The sequence below is a fragment of the Poecile atricapillus genome, chromosome 1 (genome assembly GCF_030490865.1).
Source record: "Poecile atricapillus isolate bPoeAtr1 chromosome 1, bPoeAtr1.hap1, whole genome shotgun sequence".
Classification (NCBI taxonomy): Eukaryota; Metazoa; Chordata; class Aves; order Passeriformes; family Paridae; genus Poecile; species Poecile atricapillus.
Genome location: NC_081249.1, coordinates 101,092,638 through 101,112,691, shown reverse-complemented (window position 1 = coordinate 101,112,691; position 20,054 = coordinate 101,092,638).

Genomic DNA, 20,054 nt, shown 5'->3' with positions numbered 1-20,054 from the left:
CTGTATGTTTTGCAAGCATTTTTGACATCCAAGATGACAAGAGTTGCGAATTTTTACTGTTCTGTGTCACAAAGAACAAATGCTCCCTTTTCATCCAACTTTTATAGTGAGCAGTACTATTGTCATTTAAGGCTCATTGGGAAGTTTTACACAGTTCTTTATATATTTATAAAAAACCGGTCAGGCAGGAATTGAACCCACTGTCATTATATATGTAAGATCATACATGTGATATATGTAAGCACAACTTCTGACTGAAAATAAAACCAAAACCAAAGCAAACAAATATTAACCCCCCAAAACACCAACCAACCAACCAACCAACAACAACAAAAAGCCCTAACCCAACTGTTACCAGTTGAAGCAAATTGTTATTTGAACTTTCTTATTTGCTATGTGTACATAATTCACATATGTTTCTCAATTGTATCCAAGAGATGTAGACCCAAGAGGAAAATAATGTCTGAACAGGCGGGACTTGGACAGCCAAAAACCATCTAGTGTTGAATGTGAAAGGAGCAAGAAAAGCTCTCACAGGTACATCAGACATAAATTTTGTGTTCTGTGATTCTGACTCTTTGTATTGCGATGTTTTCTGTAGTGTTCTGGGGCTGCAGGATCGTGTCCAGAGAAGCTACAGTTACTGGTGACAGCCATGAAACTCCAACGAGAGGGGCTTCTGCTCAGGGAACCATTTATTCAGCACAGGAACAAACTCAGCTTAGATCCAAAGACAGCACTGAACAGAGGCAGGGTGGTGGGTTTTATGGGACAGAGCCTGAGTGGAGTTTAAGGTCAGGGTCTAATAGGAACACAGCAAGGGAGAAACCCCAGGGGCACAGAACAAGTCAGAACCCCTTGGCTGCCACCCCACAAGGGTCTGGGGCTCACAGGGCCCCTCCCCTGAGGCAGAGGGTGGAATCAACTTTTCCACCTTTAAAAGGGCTTTAAAGCCATGCCTCTCACTTTAACAATGCTTATCTGAAACTAAATCTTTGCCTCCCTGGGCAGGGACACCTCACATTCTTATACCAAGATGAACACTGTTTATCCATAAAATATGCTTGAAATAACAGCATACAAGGTAGCAAGCACAATTTCATTCATCTATGGCTTTATTTGTGAAAGTAAAATATCTCAGAAAATCTGGGAGATTAAGAGATTTGCATGATAGATATTAACTGTCCCGGTATTTCTGTCATTGTTACAATATTTCCTGCTAGATAGATTAAAGGGGTTTACCCCTTCCAGGTCCACTTATGCTGTAGCTTTTTGGTTTTAATTGTAATATTTCAGAAGTTAGGATGTTACATTTTTTTTCAGACTCTAAAGGAAATTATTGCTACATAATCCTTATTAGTGAGGTTGTAGAACGAATGAAGATAATGGAGGATTTTTCTTACTCAAAGCAATTACTTGCTTTTTATTCCTTTACTCCTTGCAATGGCAACCCTAGTGTATGGATGGGTGGTATTCTGGGAACAGTGAAGTAACAGAGCAGTGAAATTGAACAAATTGTATTTTCCATTAACATAATGAGATTTAACATGTTGCTTAGGAACATAACCAGTTTCAATCAGCCCTCTCATGTCCAGTGTGTTTATGGTGATTTTCAATAGTATGAGTTATTTTGACACTTTGTTTGGAGCTTGTAGGGTTTATTAAGACAGATCCTTATAACATTTCACAAAAGAATTTGTTTTCTTTTATAAACACTTTAAAAGGAAATTCCATCTAGAAATACACTCAACAATAACCTTTTCAAGCTAAATTAAGATGACCTCATTTTTGTAATTTTTTATTTCACTGATAATGTGCTGTTTAGTCACCAGATAATGGAACTTTTCATAGATGATGAGAACTCATTATCCCAATCTTCTAATAGAAATGCATCTTATTACAGGTGCATAACTGCTATTCTTGATTTGATTTGAAATCATGTCAGAAAAAATACATAAAATATGGTATTTTCATCGTCCATGGGGCTTCTTGTTAATAGATAATGATCAGATCATTCACTGTGAACTCCAGATGTGTCCTGTTTGTCCTCTATTGAGAACATAACTTTTAATTGTCTGAAACACAAGTTTAAATATCTAAGAATAATGATGAAGATGTCAAATTGTATCCCTTACTCATCTCTATATTATTGTGAGATCTGAGGAAGGCATTTTGTTGGAGGTATATCTAAATGAGGGTATTTTTAATTACCCATGGCTTTTAAACTTTCTGGTTATTACTCCTGAAACACAAGACAGAAGCATGTACTATAGACTTTAATTGGTTGATGAAAAGACTGAAAGCCATGGGTCTTGGTCTGGAAGACAGGTGTCTGCCAGGGAGGGCAGGAGCCTCCCTTGGAATGAAAATTTAAACTCCCTCCCTCCGAATTATAATTTTGAAATCAAGGGGCTGTCAGGCAGAGATCTGGGGATAGAAATAACAGTTCTTTACCAGTGTGTATAACAAGGCACACAAACAACAATAACTACAGCATTAACAACAAAACAGAAGCAGGGACCCCGTGACAGCCTTCTCGGCCGAGACGGGAAGGGATGGAGGAGAGGCTTTGCTTCACAAACCCCTCGGGCAGTCAGTGCCGGTGCTCCTGCAGGGCTCTGAGGAACACTCAGCTGGAACAGCAGGGATGAGCTGAGATCCCGGGCCGGTGGCTGAGGTGGATCAGCAGCTCCGTGGCGGTGGCTGGCACTGCCACACGTCCCGGCAGGACAGGGGGTGAGAGGCCCACAAACAGAGAAGAAGCAGCAGCTCCATCTGGGTTATGGGGAATTTCTTTCTCCAAACAACAGCTCTGAGTGTCTGTCCTGCTCTGAAGCCAAAGAAATTAGCCCCCACAGCTGCCTCCCCCCTCCATTTTTCCTGCCCCCCTTCCCCCCTCTTCCAAACTCTTTGTGTTTCTCAAACACCCAACAAGTACCAGCAGTCAGGTTTTCCCCACAACTAATGGGTAAAAATTTCATAGGTGAAAAGGAACAAAAGGAAGGGCACCTAACCCCCAACACCATGGTAATTTCTGAAGAGGCCTTGTAGTATGTGAATAGAGGGGAAAAAAAAAAATCGGTCCTCATAAGGCATACATGAATTTGATCTGCTTTTCTTGAATAAATGCAGTTGTTTTGGCAAAGAAAACAGAATAAAGGTCAAACTGAAATTGTGTATTTTTCAGGATGGCTGTAGATACAAGCTGAGTTTATTTGTTACTGCCCTCCTGGTAATGTTCAATTCTTGACATTCTGGACTATAAAGAGTTCCTTGAGAACTTTTTATATTTCCTGACTTTATGGTGCTGTGGGAAGTAACAGCTGAGATCAGGAAAGTAGAGGAATATTGTAAGTATATTTATTCCAGTGAGTGCATACTGTGGTTTCTACAATCTTATTCTCTTTCATTATATTTTCAAAAAACTGAGGAAGATATTTCTTTAGAGGCAGCCTTTGTTCTTTATAGTTTGCTTAGAGTTTCACCGACCTGAATTTCAATCAAAACCTCTTCCTTTAAAAAGAATGACAAACATATTGTTGCTGCATATGTTAGGTATTTCCACTGCCTTTAGCTTTCGCTTGCTTCAGCTCTCTTGAGTATTGAATTGGAAAATATTTCTGGGGCTCTGTGCTTAAAATCAAGCTCTTCACTTTTAACACATTTGATAAATAACAGCTAGAAGATATCTGTGAAGAATAACTTTTTAAGGGATTTATGATATTTCAGTTATATCAACTGAGTATACATACATTTAAGAAGCTTATTAAGATTTTTAACCCAGAAAAATCCTTAGTCTACAGCATCTTTTTGTCTTTTTTAATGACACCTTGAAGTTTTTTCTTTGCCACTATTTCTTAGTGGGCTTGTTTTTTTTATTTTTTAATTTTTACTTTTCCAAGAAAAAAGAGTAATCTACATTTTCTTTAGCAGATCTACATAATTTATATAGATGTTCACTGCTTTCTAAGCACTCTGTCACAATAAGTATGTAAGAGATGGACTATTAGCAATATTTTTCAGCTATTTGTCTTTATTTAAATATTCTTACCATATCCTTATACTTTTACAGAAAATGGTAAAAGAGAAATATTATTACAGAAGGAATAAGAGATCTGTGTTGTAAGGCTGTTGATTATGTCTGGGGAGAAGTCTGAGCATTCTCAACTTTGGGACTCAATGTGAGGGTCCCCCTTATCCCTTTTAATACTCTCCCTTTTCCATCCTTATCCTTTTTCCAAATCCAGCCTCTGTGTAGATCTTTTTACACTGATCTTAGTTCAGAAGGACTGAATTTATATTTTAGTCTGATTTTTCTGTGTGCTTTAACTATCTGGTAAGTAGTAGAGTGAATCTTGGCAACTAACTTTCATTTTTATATTAAACCTTCTTCTACTGATATCTTCCCCTTTCCTTTATGTTAAGTAACATAAAACACTTATTTGCGACAAACAGAAGTTGGAAGTCTTGATGGGAAGGGACAAAGGTCTGTGATGTGCCCTACCACCATGAATCTCTCTGCAAACTCATGGCACTATGGTCTCACTTTGCCAGCAGGAGGCAGGCATCAGGAGCCTGATGTAAGAAGGAGCATCAATGTGACAGTGGAGAGGTACATCTCATTTTGCAGTTGCAAGTTGCTGGAAATTCTCTTAAATCATACCAGGACCCACAAAACTCAGCTTCTGGCTGGAGGATACTCTATGAAAATAAAACTCCCACAAAAAACCCAAACATTTTCTTTGTGTGAGGGAACTTACATATTCAAATACACAGTTTTCTGTTCCGTGTACATAAATAAAGATGGCCTTGGCAATATGAAGGTTAGGTTTGATAAGAACTTTCTCATCTCGCATGTCCAGAGAAATAACACCATTTTGCTACATTGTCCAATCTTGCTCATAATCCTTGCACTAGTTAATGGCTTCTTTGTGTGCATGCAGGTATGTCTAAAAGACATAGATTTCACAAATCATATATGCCAATAGAATTTAATGTAATTTATTCCATGTATGGGAATCCATTTGCTTTCATTCAACTCAGTTTTGAACTCCTTAGAGATTTAAGCTTTTTCTGCAATCTTTGTAAGTTTCTCATCAACTTTTTGGAACACAAATCTGCAATGTTGTTTTGATGGTAATGTACAGAATTACTGCCTTTTTTCTGTATAAACTATGGTTTAATCCATTGAGACTCTAAAGCATTTTAATAAATTGAGAAGACATTGATACCTTCCTATTAAAAACTGCAATACTCTTTGCTGGCAAGATATAACTTAGTAAAGAGAACTCAGAGTTAATGAAGCATGAAGGAGCTGGTTATTTGGTTTAGCAAAATTAGTGCTCACTTAATGTAAGAACAGAAAAATTTTAACTGCACCTCTCTGTAATTTAAGTGGTATTTCACTTCTGTAGGTATCTTCTACACACACTTCTGTTGTGTTTATTTTCCTCAGGGTTATATCAGGGCTATAAAATTTCAGAATATCCTGGTGGATAGGAATTCCCAGTGTAAAAAAAAAGCTTTGTGTGGGGTGTTTGGCTAGTGGCATTTGACAAGGGAAATGAGTGTCCCCTTGTACTTGGTACTGGTGAAACCACATTTCTAATCCTGTGTTCAGTTCTGGGCTCCTCACTGCAGAATGACATTGAGGTCCTGGAGCATGTCCAGAGAAGGGTAACGGAGCTAGAGTAGGGTCTGGAGCACAAGTCTGATGAGGACCAGCTGGCATTGTTTAGCCTGCAGAAGAGGAGGCCCAGGAGGGACTTTATCAATCTCTACAGCTCCCGGAAAGGAGATTGCAGACAGATGGTGGTCAGGCTGTTCTCCCTGGCAACAAGCAATAGAACTAGAGGAAATGGCGTCAGGTTGTGCCAGGGGAGATTCAGATTACACATCAGGAAAAATTTCTTCATGAAAAGGGTTGTCAAGCACTGGGATGGGCTGCCCAGGGAGGTGGTGGAGTCACCATCCCTGGAGGTGTTCAAGAAGTGACTGAATTTGGCAGTCAGTCTCATGGTCCTGTTGGCAAGGTGATGATCGATCAAAGGTTGGTCTTGATGATTTTGGAGGTCTTTTCCAACCTTAATGATTCTGTATAAAAGCTAAACGTCTGTGTGTTAGCAAGAACAGGCAGGATGCAGGCACAAGCACAGGAAATTCCAATAATAAATTTATATTCACTGCCTTACTAAGTGGGGCTTCCCTGACGCAGTAGTTGTGCAGTGGCACACCAGTGTGAGCCCACTCCCACAGACACCACAGAGCTCATGCTGGAGGAGCTTCAGCCCATGTTGGAGGATGAGCCAACCTGCTGTTTTCACCTTTGTGTTGGGGGTTCTTACAGGTGTGATTTAGCACTCTGATCTTTCCCACAGCGGGGCAGAAATCTCAAGCATGTTCCATGCAGTGCCTCCAAGTCTATCATATTATCTAAACAGAGATTTTGTATTAGTTCTACAGACAAGGCCAAACAACAATTTGTATGATCTATGTGTTTCTCAAAACGCTGTCTGCAAGTCACCCAAGCATTTTTACAATCCTCTTCACCAATATTCCAATATTTCCCGCTCAGCTCTGTGACAAGAACTGTATCATGTATTATAGAACACATAAAAATGGTGTGTTTGATGCTATTAGTGGAAGATCTAAAGCACCCATAACTTTCCCTGAGAACCTGCATTTGCCTGATCACCTTGCACAGTGCCACAGGCATGTCATAAAGGCAGAGAAATAATAACTTTAAGTTAACTAGAATGTGTGTCTCTAGGAGACAGAAAGAAACTGAAGAAGATTTAGGGAAATGCATTTTGTACTTTGCTATTGGCATCTTGCTCTCTTTTGCATCAACATATACATTCAGCATTTTCCTCATTTAATTACAAACCTACCTTATAATCTTCTTTCAATTCAGTGACAATGCTTTAAAAAGAAAGATTAAAAACTTCAGCTTTGAAGTCTGGTGATTTTGTTTCCCCTTATATTTGATCTAAAAATAAATTAAATCTCCATAAATTACTTCAAGTTTTTTAAAAGAATTATTTTTTACTATGTAAAAATGTCTTATAATGAGCGGGAATCTATCATGCTTCTGAACATTAGTTGGGGAGGTAATAGCTAAATTCAAGGTCTTGTATTCCCTCCATATAGCTAGACATGCAAATATTGTAATGACATCATGATATAATTTTAATTAATTAATTAAAATTTTAACCTTAATACTGTAATTCTCTATTTTCTCTCTCTTTTTTTTTTCTTGAATTCTATGAAAAAAGAAAACAAATACAGGTTTTTAAAACAAATAAATTGATCTTCAAATGTTTAAGCTATCTTTCTATTTGATCTGACTCCTCAGTGTCTTGCTTTCTATGTATCTTTGAAGCCAACCAGAGAGGTTGTAGAGTCTCTGTGCTTGGAGACATTCAAAACCCATCTGGATATAGTCTGGGAAATTGGCTCCAGGTGGCTGCTCTTGACCAGAGTGTTGTGCCATGTGATCCCCAACACTCCCTTCTAAACCTTACCACTCTGTGATGGTTTGCTGTTACAGCATTTGGAGTCATAAGGACTACTTATGCTTCTTTCTTTTTGGCCATTTCCAAACCATTTCGTCTGTCTTTTCCATAACAGAAATTTAGCAATGGATATGTTCCTGTATCTTTCATATGTGTTCAGTTTTAATACCTGCTCTATCCTTTTTTTGGTTTTTATAGATATTTAGTACAAAGCATGCAGGTTTGTCTGAAGAATTTCTACAGTCCAAATGTTATGCAACTTGTTCATAAGAGATACTCTACTGATTCTTTCTTCTTTCTGCCTTTGGATTCTTTTCCATCATTATGGTGTTCTGTAGATAACAAAATGCTTTATTTACAGAAAAATTCTTAAAAAATATTGATGACAAAAGGAATGGCTACAATATTCAAAACTATAGTTCTGTCTCCTTAGAGCTAAACCTTGTGCTTTCTAGATGTGCAGAAACTGGAAGAAAGTTTAGCCTTCAATATCTAGGTCTTTACAGTTCTTACTCCTGTTCCAAGGTTTTACACACTATTTCTTTCAAGTCTTGTTCTCTCAATGAAATCAACAAGTAAGAATAGTTGCACATTTTCCTTTTTATTCCTGTCAATAAATAATACATTGGTTTTGGTTTGAGAGTGGGCAAAATATGCTGGTTTAACATAGACTCACTTTCTTGCTGTATACATGCAGGTGGAAAAGGAGATTGTAGTTCCACACTGGCCAAATCCATAATAGAATATTTATTTTTCTTTGAAAGATACTAAGTAATTTTTCCACAAGGCAAGCCTGCTTTGTCTTCCAATAGTATTTGGTTACATGATCTCCCTGTCTTTATCTCTGCCCACATACCACCAAGGCATAAAGCAAGTGACTGGCTGAGTGGATATTTATCTGCTAACCAAGGTTAACCCAACATAGTAATTTACTTCATTCATGTTGCACAGCCAACCATTCTCCTCTGTGCATTTTTGCAAGAATAAAAAGATTTTTCAGAATCATACAGGTTTATAATGATTAGCATTTTGCACTTAAATATGTCTTCCTAGGACTCTTCAAAACGTATTCAGTATATGTCCTTTATCTGACACCTGTACATTATTTTTTTACCTTCTTTTTTATCTTAGATTTCCTTTGCTGTAATATCAATCTGCTATGAATATTTCCTGCAGCTGACATTAATGTTCTGCTGAGCTGTTCAATACATTTTGGTTCATCTTCCTTCTGTGGCACTGTGACAATTAAGGTTGAAGTGTTTTTGTTTTTTTATTGCAAATGCTTGCTCATTTCTTTCAGTCAGTCTTTCTCCAGTCAGACTCTGCCTGATATTTTGCTTTGGCCATGAAGTTTCCTGCAGACATTTTTGTTAAAAAGAAGCATTGCAGGCTGGGGATGGTGTGGCTGGGCAGTGCCCAGACAGAAAGGGACCTGGGGGTGCTGGTGACAGCAGCTGGACATGAGCCAGCCCTGTGCCCTGGTGGCCAAGAAGGCCAATGGCCCCTGGCCTGGACCAGGAATAGTGTGGCCAGCAGGAGCAGGGAGGTCATTCTTCCCCTGTACTCAGCACTGGTGAGGGCACACCTTGAGTGCTGTGTCCAGTTCTGGCCCCTCAGTTTGGGAAGGACGTTGAGACGCTGGAGCGTGTCCAGAGGAGGCAACGAGGCTGGTGAGGGGCTGGGAACACAAACCCTGTGAGGAACGACTGAGGGAGCTGGGGTTGTTTAGCCTGGAGAAAAGGAGACTCAGAGGTGACCTGATCACTCTCTACAACTCCCTGAAAGGTGTTTGTAGTCAGGTGGGGTTGGTCTCTTTCTCCAGGAAGCAACTGACAGAACAAGAGGACACAGACTCAAGCTGTGCCAAGGGAAATATAGGTTGGATATTAGGAAAAAGGTTTTTTTGCAGAAGGATGATAAATTACTGGAATGGTCTGCCTGGGGAGGTGGTGGAGTCACCATCCCTGGATGTGTTTAAAAAAAGACTGAGTGTGGCACTCAATGCCATGGTTTACTAGAGGTGTTAGGGCTGGTTTGGACTCGATGATCTTGAAAGTCTCTTCTAACCTAGTCATTCAGTGTGTGTTCTGTGTATCCTGTGTTTCCTATTTTGTGGAGAGTCACCGCCAATTAGTGAAGCTTTGGGCTATTCTAGGAGTACTTAGGTTTAACCCTAGGTTTTGTTCTGTCGAGACTGTCCAGGAAATGTTCTTATCATCTTTTTTGTTTATCCTCATCAGTTTTTAGCTTAAGTGCTCTTTAATCCTCTAGCACAAAGATTACTTGTCTAGGTTTCTTAAATGTTTTTGAGGATTTGGTAGATAGTTTTAAAATTTATTTTTTCTTTCTTTCTTTTATTACATTTTATTTCTTGACTTACTTGTTGATAAATATTCCTTGTGCATTTTGTAATCAGGTCTTTCATATTCTTGACATTATGTTTACCACATAACTTATTTCTGTTGAAAGAATGCAAAGACTGTTGTAAGAAAATGTAGGACCAAATCAAGGCACTATTTTCCTAACAGTGACTAGTAAATGTTTTCAGAAAGAGTAGGTAGAGGGATCTTCACTCCAGTATTGCAATTCAGCAATCAACAATTTGGAATTCAGGTATCACAATTATAATAGCTACTGGAAGACTTCAGAATACACAACTTCACCTAAATGTGCTCTTAAAATTTTCCTTATTCCTTTGTCCTCCATTAGATCTGGCAGTTTTCTGCAGCTGAATTCCATCTTGAGTACTTTCATGATAAAGCACTTTGTGTTCAGAGGCTGCCATGTGATATCAGCGGCTGTTTCAGAGAAACAGCCTCTCCCTCCCTACTCATTTTCCTGCCCTGGCTATGTTGCAGTTGGGCTTCCTGCCCTGTGGCTGAAGTGTCTGTATTTCCTGGATTGATCCTGGTTTGTTATCTTGCCTTTGCCTTGTGCTTGCTGGACCCACAGTGCTCCCCGCCAGTCTCTGCTGGCCTGGCCCTGGTGCTGTGGGAGCACTGCCACCACGATTGCCATTGGAACCAAGTTTGCCTTCCTTCAAGGAGCACCCTGCTCTTGCCTCCTCTGAGAGTGTGTGCAATTATAATTCAATACAATGGTGTGCACTATCTCATATTTATTGCCATCAAATATTTCTTTCCAAGTCATTTGGGAGGAGGATGCTCCACTCATGCTAATGGCAATTAAGAGGCTGCCTCTTGCTGATCATCATTTTTGAATTGCTGTTTTAGAATAAGCTGTCAACAGGCATGTGGCAGGGTCTGGATTTGTGTACAAGGCAGGCAGCAATTTCAGAGAGAAGCAGTCTGCAGAAGCAGTCCTCTTCCTTGAGTGCCAGGGGGAGGCTGAGTTATCAGGTTTTAACTCAATTTTAATGTGAATTTAGCTTTTTTTTCTCATCAACTTTAGTATTCCCCATTAAAAAAACACACATAAAGACAAATGTGTGGCTTTTTGGGATGGAAAGAGAGAAAGGTAGTCAGACTTAACAGATACTATTTTCTTAATTTAATATGAATTTGTAAAAGTATATGAGGCACCACAGCAATGATAGTGATAATAAGGCCTAATGTGCAATTAAATGTGAAGAACTAGGTTATGTATCCCCATGAAACTCTTGGGAATAAAGGCAAGGAACAGTTTTAGTGTTAGATAAGAAGTGGAGGAAATTAACAGGTGTAAGGCATAAACTGTGTAGATTCTTCAAATGGGTAGAATCTATCTTCATCTATCTTCAAGATAATAGAAGTATCAGGGTTCTAATGGGAGGCTGAGAGGGGGCAAAGAAAAGGTGGTGCTTAAATTCCACAAAAGAAGGGATTTTAAAGTTTTTAACACCTGAACAGTGGTGGCATAAAGGAGACAGAAAAGTGAACCACAATTCTGATTGTGACTCTTGCAAAACCAGAACAGAAACTGCAAATTATGTTCCTTATTTTCACGATTTTTATTTGTATTTTGCTCCCCCAGCACCACATCCCCCCATCCCCCACTTTCCCCTCTTCACTAGCTCCACATATTTTTTCCGCATAGCTTTTTGTCTAGTGACTAACTAGTGAAAGCCTTATATCCCTGTGCCAACTGTTTCCTAGTGTCTCTTCCTTAGTTCTTATTCTTTACATGAAAACTACAATCTGTCTGCTTTAAAGGATATAACTAGTGCAACTCTAGTAACCATATTTACCCCTTCTAAAAATATTAAATATGGATGCAGATTTTCATATTTAATACTGCATCCCAAATAATTACAGGAGATTTAAATGGAAGCATAAATGCTTATGTCTTAATACCAAGTACTAAAGTTTGTCTGTGATGAGTATTCCTGGAATCATAATGATAACCTGACACTGTTAGGAGAGTTAGAGAGACAGTCATTATAAGCAATTCTGTGCTGTCAGCTTGGGACATTTCAATCATCATAAGCCCAAATGCCTCATTTCTCATACACAGAAGCAGGAGAAAATGCAGTCTTGAAGGGATGAATGATAATACATTAATTCTGGTAATGCAATGGGACAAAGAAGACCCTGAGAAGCATACATTATATGCTTCTGGCTCTTAAGTTCCATTGTTTGATGTTTAAGGAGTTAACAAGTCAAAGGTAATCAGAAAAACAAAAAAGAAAATATGAAGAGACCATGAGATAGGATTACGAAGATGATAAAAGAAGGAAACAATAAATTTTAATATCTTACTCAAATCCTGCTGTCATTTTTTTTTCTTTTAGCAGTTTTTTTTTCAAATGAGTGTTTAGTGACCAAGCACATTTCATGCTCTATAGAATAAATGACAATAGTGGAAAAGTTGTTGTAGAACAGGCTCTAAGATTGCACTCCCTGTGTTTTGATAAAATTAATCAAGAAATTTTATCAGTATTCCTCTGGTAGGTATATGTTTCTCCTATCAGTAGTCTTTCAAATTGTTTTTTCTTATTTCAGAAAAGAAGTTTGAGGAGATTAAGAAAGTGGAGCTTAATAAAAATAATAATACTTTAAAAAAGTGGCTGAAAAATCTAATCTGTCATCTGGGTTTGTTAAAACAGCAATAGCTCTAATGGCATTAAAATTTATCAACATTTATTTTTCAAAAAAATTTGATAATATTTTCTAAAATGTTTGATAGGAGAATTTTTTTTTTTTTTTTTAACTTGGTCTTTAGAGATCTTAAAAAATTAGTTGAATGAGTTCTAATTGGTGGCTAGCAAAATGTCAAGATTTTTCAAAAGTATTGATTGAGTGTTTTCAGCCTTTTCAAGACCTTTTGTGACATGGTAGGAGTAATCTATGATCTCTTAGGCCCTAGTGTAATGGATTAGAAACTACTTTTAAACATAAGAACACTTTGAGGAAGTGCCTTTCTTGATGAAGCAGTGCTTATTTTCTGAACACTGAACTGAACTTACAGTAGCCATTGTAGCCAGAAAGAAACCATTCCAAGTATGACCTTCATAAATTTCAAGTGTGCATGAATGGTAAATAAATATATCAGATATAACAACACATGTTGGGTTTTATGATCTTTTCTGGGTGTCTGTGACAGACTTGAGACAAATATTATAGAGATATTTTAGAAGTGGTAGATGTCCTGTTGCACACTTTAAACACATACACATCATCTGTTTTGCTCCTGTTTATTATGAGGCTCATATTTTATACCCCACTCAGTAGGACTAAAATGTAGTTACTGTTTATGAGCATGTCTGTTTACAGTGACAATTATAATTCACAGTTACTTGAATTTGTGTGGGGAGTGCTCCTCAGAGTTTTAATATAAACAAACATGAGAAAGCAAATGTTACCTTTCTTTTATAGGTGTGATACCAAAAAATAAAAAATGCATGACTTCATAAACCTAAAATTGATGCTTGATACCAAAAAAAGGGCAAAGACATGAATGTAAACCAATCCTTCAGGTACAAAAAAAAAAAATGTCTTCAGCATGTAACCATTCCATCTTTCCCAAAGCAGAACATAATCTTTGACTACATTTGTCTCAGTTATATAAAAATATCATAAAAGTAAAGCTTTTTCCTTGCTGGAACAAATAAGGACATTCAGCTCAGTAGCACTTCTATCACAGTGGTGTATGACAGGAATTCAGGTATATATTAAAAGGAGATATTTGAAACATCCAGAACTTCAAGATAGGGAAGAAAAGGATGAGATCATGAGCCTCCATGTAGTAGCTCCAGACCCTATTTTGATAACTTGAAAAGGGCTGTGGTAATTAAATTAAAAGTTAGTCACACTCATTCCAAACCATTAATTAAAACTCACCCCACAATGAGTGCACAGTTAAAAACATGGTAGAATTTTGACCAATTTTATGGATATGAAATGCAGATAAAGTACTGCTTAGTTCCATGATATTATTCATCATTGAATGCTAAGAATAAAACAAGCTCAAAGTTTACACATTGCATATCAATACACTTGTCTTTAGGAGCCAGATTTGGTGCAAAATTTCAAAGCATAAAAGCAGAGTTTACAATGTACTTATGGCTTCCTTGCAAGAAGTTTTTCAGTCTTTCTTGCCTCTTACCTTCTTTTCTAACAAGCTTCAGACAACACTCATTTAACCTCTACGACTTTTTTATCAGATTCAGTTAATAGGAGATAATTCAGAACAGTAATGTCTAAGTGAAAAGCATGTAATATCTTATTTATTGATCTCTCTTCCTCTGAACTGTTTCAGTTTCCCCAATCACTTCTGATAGATCTGCTTTTCCACTGCTGCATCCCAAAAGAGCAAATTACAAGCCCATCAGACAACTAAGACAACCTGGATCATCTATCTCAGTTGGGATATTCCTTCTCTAATTCTGATTTTCATTAGAAAGAGTCATGCTCTTATCAAAGTGACACAGATGCTCTTCAAAATAAATGTAATTTTGTTAGTACAAAGGTGTTTTCATCAGCTTTGAAGGGTCAGATTTGATAGTCTGCAAAATACTTTGGTCTCTATGTTTATTAATATGCTTCCTATTCAATTCTCAACTTTAGGGCTTATAATCAGAACATTTATAAGGCCACAGGGACTCTTGAATTATCTTCTCTGACCTCCTGTGATCCTATTCCACAGACAGTAACTTTTGATGGAAAATAGAACTCAAGGAGACCAAATAATTCTCAAAGTTAAAAATAGCTACAGATATTATAAAGATTTTATTTTGAATATTTTAAAAATAAAAAAAAATTAGCCTTTAATTTAAGAAATATAAAAAAGAGAACAAAACCATTAATCAAAATAAAACCAGAGGAAAAAATAAAAATGAGTTTATAAAATGTTTTATAATGGCTTTAATTGGCAAGTCAACATTTCTACAGATGGAGGGAAAGATGAAGGAGATAAAAAATTGTTTAGTTTTTGAAAGAAACTCCAGTAAAATCATAGTCAATTGAACTTTATCTCATTTAATTTATCTAACTGATATATTAAAAGCTGAGCAATGTTTGATTACTCTTCAGGGAGATGTAGTTTGCCTATTGTATATTTAGGACATCAAAGGAGAACACTCACAGCATCCTTCTAGTTTGTTATAGTGATTACTCTTGCTCACTGAAGTGAAATATGTACCCAGAACATCATTCTTGTTCATTTTAATGTATGTTCGTGTTGTGTATGTGTGTAACCAACATAAATACAGTAACTCAATATAGTTAATTTCTGGGATAACTTGTGCTGAAATACAGCCTTGAAACATTTTACCAGTCATAACAGCACTTTTATCTATTAGTTCTGTATTTGGTTCATGCTCATTTCATCTTAGCACACTTGTCATGTGTTAGGGATCATTTCAGCCAAAGAGTTTATTCAGTATCCCATTTCCTCTTTACAGGTGTAATTCCTGTTTTGCTGTAGCATATAACTGGCCAAAACTGTAGGGTCCTTAAGATTTTCTCTAGAAATATAACTGTTAGCTACACCTTACTGAAATTGTACCTCATTAAATTCCAATGGAAGCTTCATTTAATAGTACTCGAAGTGATCAAAAACTGAGTCAGAATTCAAATTTTTCATTGTCTATCCTTTCTCCTAACCTCAGAATATCAGGAAAGAAGATGTGGTGTGGTTCTGATTCCTGTGTCATCTGAGATGACACAAGAGAATAGAAACAAACCATGGTCAAGTATTTCCTCAAGTTTACAGATGTATAATAAGTATTATAGCCCCAGAGGAACCTGACAGACCAAATACTTTATATGTCTGCATTAGGGACTGGAGAAATACATAAAATAGACATTTTCTTCCTTTCTTTATACTTTACTTTTCCATCAGCTGTTCTTGAAAGACTATGCAATTGGCCCTCTAAACATGTCTCTTGGCTGCTCATTTTTCTGGTTATAGGGCTTTAGAAAAACTACCAAAAGATTTTAAAAAAAAATAAAAAAAATAAAATATATATATATATATATATATATAAATATATATATAAAAGAGAGAGAGAAACCCCCTAACTATATCAAACTTTATATCACACTCTCTAGCTCTCAGATTGTCAGACTGACTAAAATATGGTCTGAATTTTTAGTATCCTTGCTTAAAGGGCAGTTGTCATTGTTTAAACCCTGAAGGCAGCTAAGCCCCACCCAGACACTCACTGAAGAATAGATATGTAGGGGTAAAAGGAATAAAACTCATGGATGGGGATAAAGACAGTTTAATAGGAAAAGAAAAAGCTATGCACACTAGTAAAACAAGGAATTCATTCTGTTTCCCCTGGGTAGGCAGCCCTTCAGCCATTTCCAGGAGAGCAGCTTTTCATTATATGGAACTTGGGAAGACAGACAGCATCACTCTGAGCATCCCCCTTTCCTTCTTTTTTTCCTAGCATTATATTCTGAGCATGATGCCATACGGTTTGGAATATCCCTTTGGTCAGCTGTGTCCCTCACCAATGCCTTGTGCACCCCCAGCCACTCACAGGTAGAACAGTCTGAGAGGCAGAAAAGGCTCTGTGCAAACATTGCTCAGCAATAATGAAAACATCCCTGCGTTATCAACACTCTTTCCATACCAGTCCAAAACACAGCCCCACACCAGCTGCTATGGACAAAATCATCTTTCCCAGTCAAAACCAATGCAACAGCATACTGCTGAATTCTAAAGGAGCAAATTTACTATTGATCTATCAATTAAGCACAGTTTTTTAGTCATTGACAAGGAATTTTTAACTTTTTCTGTTCATTTTTTCTCTAAAAGTGTAATGTGTCTCATTGTATTTACAATGTTCATGTATCTTTTTCTGTGTTCAGTTAATGATCTAAAATTATATCTTTCTCAGTAAGGAAAAAAAAAGCTTTTTAGAGAAAATTTGAAGGCAAGTAGCAGCTGATGACAGCTACTATATGTGTTCTTTAATTGACAAAGAAATTTCTTTGCTTATCCTTGGGAGAAACATTCGTAGAGTGACATTAATTCACACATGCATACTCAGAGACATAAAACTCAGTTAATTCTTAACATAATTCATTGTTCTGAACTTCATTTCATGAGTTCTGAATCTTTTGATATCCATGCTTATATTGAAAATGGTGCTGATAAAGTGTAATTTAGGAGAACAGGTTATATTTACATTTTGTTTACTACTGCTGTTTTAATAGGAATGTCAAAGATGAAGGTTAGTGGTACATTTTTCCTTTTCTTCACTAAATTTTGTAAATATTATGTTATATTGATATATATAAAAATATATTAATATTAATGTTAATTTTGATATATATGTTATAGATAAGAAACAGAAAGTACTTGTTAGGTAGTGTGTATTGGAAGAACACTGTGGACAGGATTTCTGAGCCTGAGAGAGTTTAAGCCTGTCAGGGGGCTATCTGTTCCTGGGAACAGTTTCTCTCCAGGATTGTGTTATTGTAAATAGATAATATTTCTCAAAACAATACTGGACTTGGTGTATTTTCTCTGGTCCCACCAATGGGACCAAAGGGGGTATTGTTCCTTCTACCAATCAGGGTAACCTGGTTAGAAAAACTATATAAGGGTTGAGAAAACCCCACAATAAAGGCTTTTTAGCCACATGAAAAACTGGTTGTGTGTGGTGTTCTAGCTCCGACCTTCACCCAATACCTCGTGTCCTCTAGCAACAGACCACCAATGAAATCAAACTGCATTTTTTAGTTTGCATTCCATTATTTTTCTTGTCAATTTTATGGTCTAAACTGTGTTTTTGTCCTTTCACTGGAGCAAAATCTTGCAGTTTGTTCCTGCACACTGTAGTTCTTGAACACCTGCCCATCTGAACCAATTGTTTGCTTCCTCAAGGTGGTGAGTATTTTAGGAATCTGTGCTTTATCCCTTGGGATAACTGTGACTAGTGGCTTAGTGACTGACAGCTGTCTTGACAATATATTTAACACTAGGGAAAAAAACCCCTAGATTTTAAAATATCAATATTTATGAGTTTCTATCATACCTGAGGTGTTACAATTATAAGAATGTACATGACAAGCTTAGCATTTTGTGCATGATCCCATCAGTTGCTGTGGCATGTGCTTATTTTTTCTGCTGACTTTCCTCAGGAAACTTAGTGCATTTAATAGCTGTGTATGAATTTATTCATCTACCTAGGATTATTTTAATCCTGAACCTTTTCTGACTTCCTCCGGCATATTGAGCTAGTTTGCAGGCTTCTTAGTAGAGCAGAGTAAACCCATTAAATTCTTTTGTCTGGCAGTGTCCCAGAACAGTCCTAAAGCACTGGCACCAGATGACTGTCAGAAAACAAACCTGCTGCCTGCTAGGGATGTTGTTACCTTGGTGGATCCCAGCAGTGGTTCTCCTGAACACTTCACTGATAACATGTCTGACTATATGTTAATAATTTTAAGCCTTCCCCGAGTGATACACGAATAACACGTGTAGGATGAGTGCCTGTGTTCAAAGTTAATGGAATTAAAAAGACTAATAACAGTATTCAGAAGAACCTTGACTACACTGTCATGAGTAGGTCACAGATTCACTTGCTAGTGTTGGAAAATAAAACAGGAATAAAAGTAACAGAAGAAGGCAGCATAAAGTGCCATTGCAGATGGGAATTCTGAATGTTCTTATCTAAACCCTTTATGTGCCTCCAGCCCCCTGTATTGACCAGCAAACATTTGTTTCCACAGATCCTTCAGGTTTAATCCACAACCGATAACCTGAACTCCTTCCTGATTTACAGCAAATTCTCATAAAGTTTCCTTTTATTACAGTGAGGAGCAACTCATTGTTGCTGTGATATCTTTTAGAAACAGAACCAGACATTGATGGTGTTATTAAATATTTCATTACTTTACCTAACAATAAAATCCTAAAAGGAAGTTCAGTGTGCCTCTGTGTTAGGATCCTGCACTGTGATTGCTTAAATCAGCAAATATAAAGCATAAGATAATGAGTAATATTGAGATAGTAAATGGTATTATGTGACAAATATCTTACCATAGGGTGTAAGCCTCAAACTGAGGTCTTTGCCTGAGCAATGTGAATTGATAGGTAAGATCTTAATTGTCAGTAATCTGACAACCTATCCTCTCACAATGCATTGCAAGAAATGATACTCATCAATAATTAAGATTTTCAATAGGTCTGCATTATTATGATAAATTACCTTAAAGAGTTTTTCCAGATAGAACTAAAGGAGGTATTTCAGTCACTCTGGATAATTAGATAATCCTAATTAGATAACAGATAAAACATATACATAAGATTTCAGCCTCTCTATTCATTTGGAAAACTGAGGATAGATTTTATCATGAAGAGTGACTGAACCAAAGGCTTCTAACTCCAAACTACTTAGAGAGATTGTTTCAGAAAGCTATTGATCTTGTAATTTTTTATGGTGTCATTATTTCAGTCTGAAGTACTCTGGGAAGAAGGAGAGGAAGGCAAGGAAGGGACAAGTCTTGGGATATTTATTCCACTTAGGAAAATTCACAGGCAACTCTGATGAAAACACAGAATTTTCTAGAGATATGAATGCACTGTCTCATCATAAATACCTTTCTACACATTACAGGACACAAAATGAAAATATGTAACCTAGAGAAGGAAGAATAAAACCCCAAACAAAAAGGATCTGGTACATTTGTAGGATTAAATATATAAAATGTGATAATCTGCTTGTTCTTCTCTATTTAAAACTTCCTTGATCCAAAAATAAATGCAACATTCAACAGTCTGAGAGCTGATGTCTGACAGAGATATCCTTAAAACTCCATTTAATGCAGAAACTCCAGATATTTAAGGACTCCGAATGTCATAAGGAAATGTTTGTAGGAAAAATTACAACTGAAAAACTGAAAACTTACCTTTGGGCTCAGAAACTTGTTTTGTTTTCCTCCAGCTCATCTTAAAAAAGGTAGTACATTGTGTTACAAAAATTTTATGCATCTCCAGCACTGCTGGAACCATGACTGGCTGCTAATACAGCAATATGGCAAAGATCTCAAAGTTTATTTGGAACAGAGGGGAAATAGGAGCTACAACATACTGAATTCAATCTGTTTTGGAAGCAGGCAGGATCTGCCTGCTTTGGACTGCTTT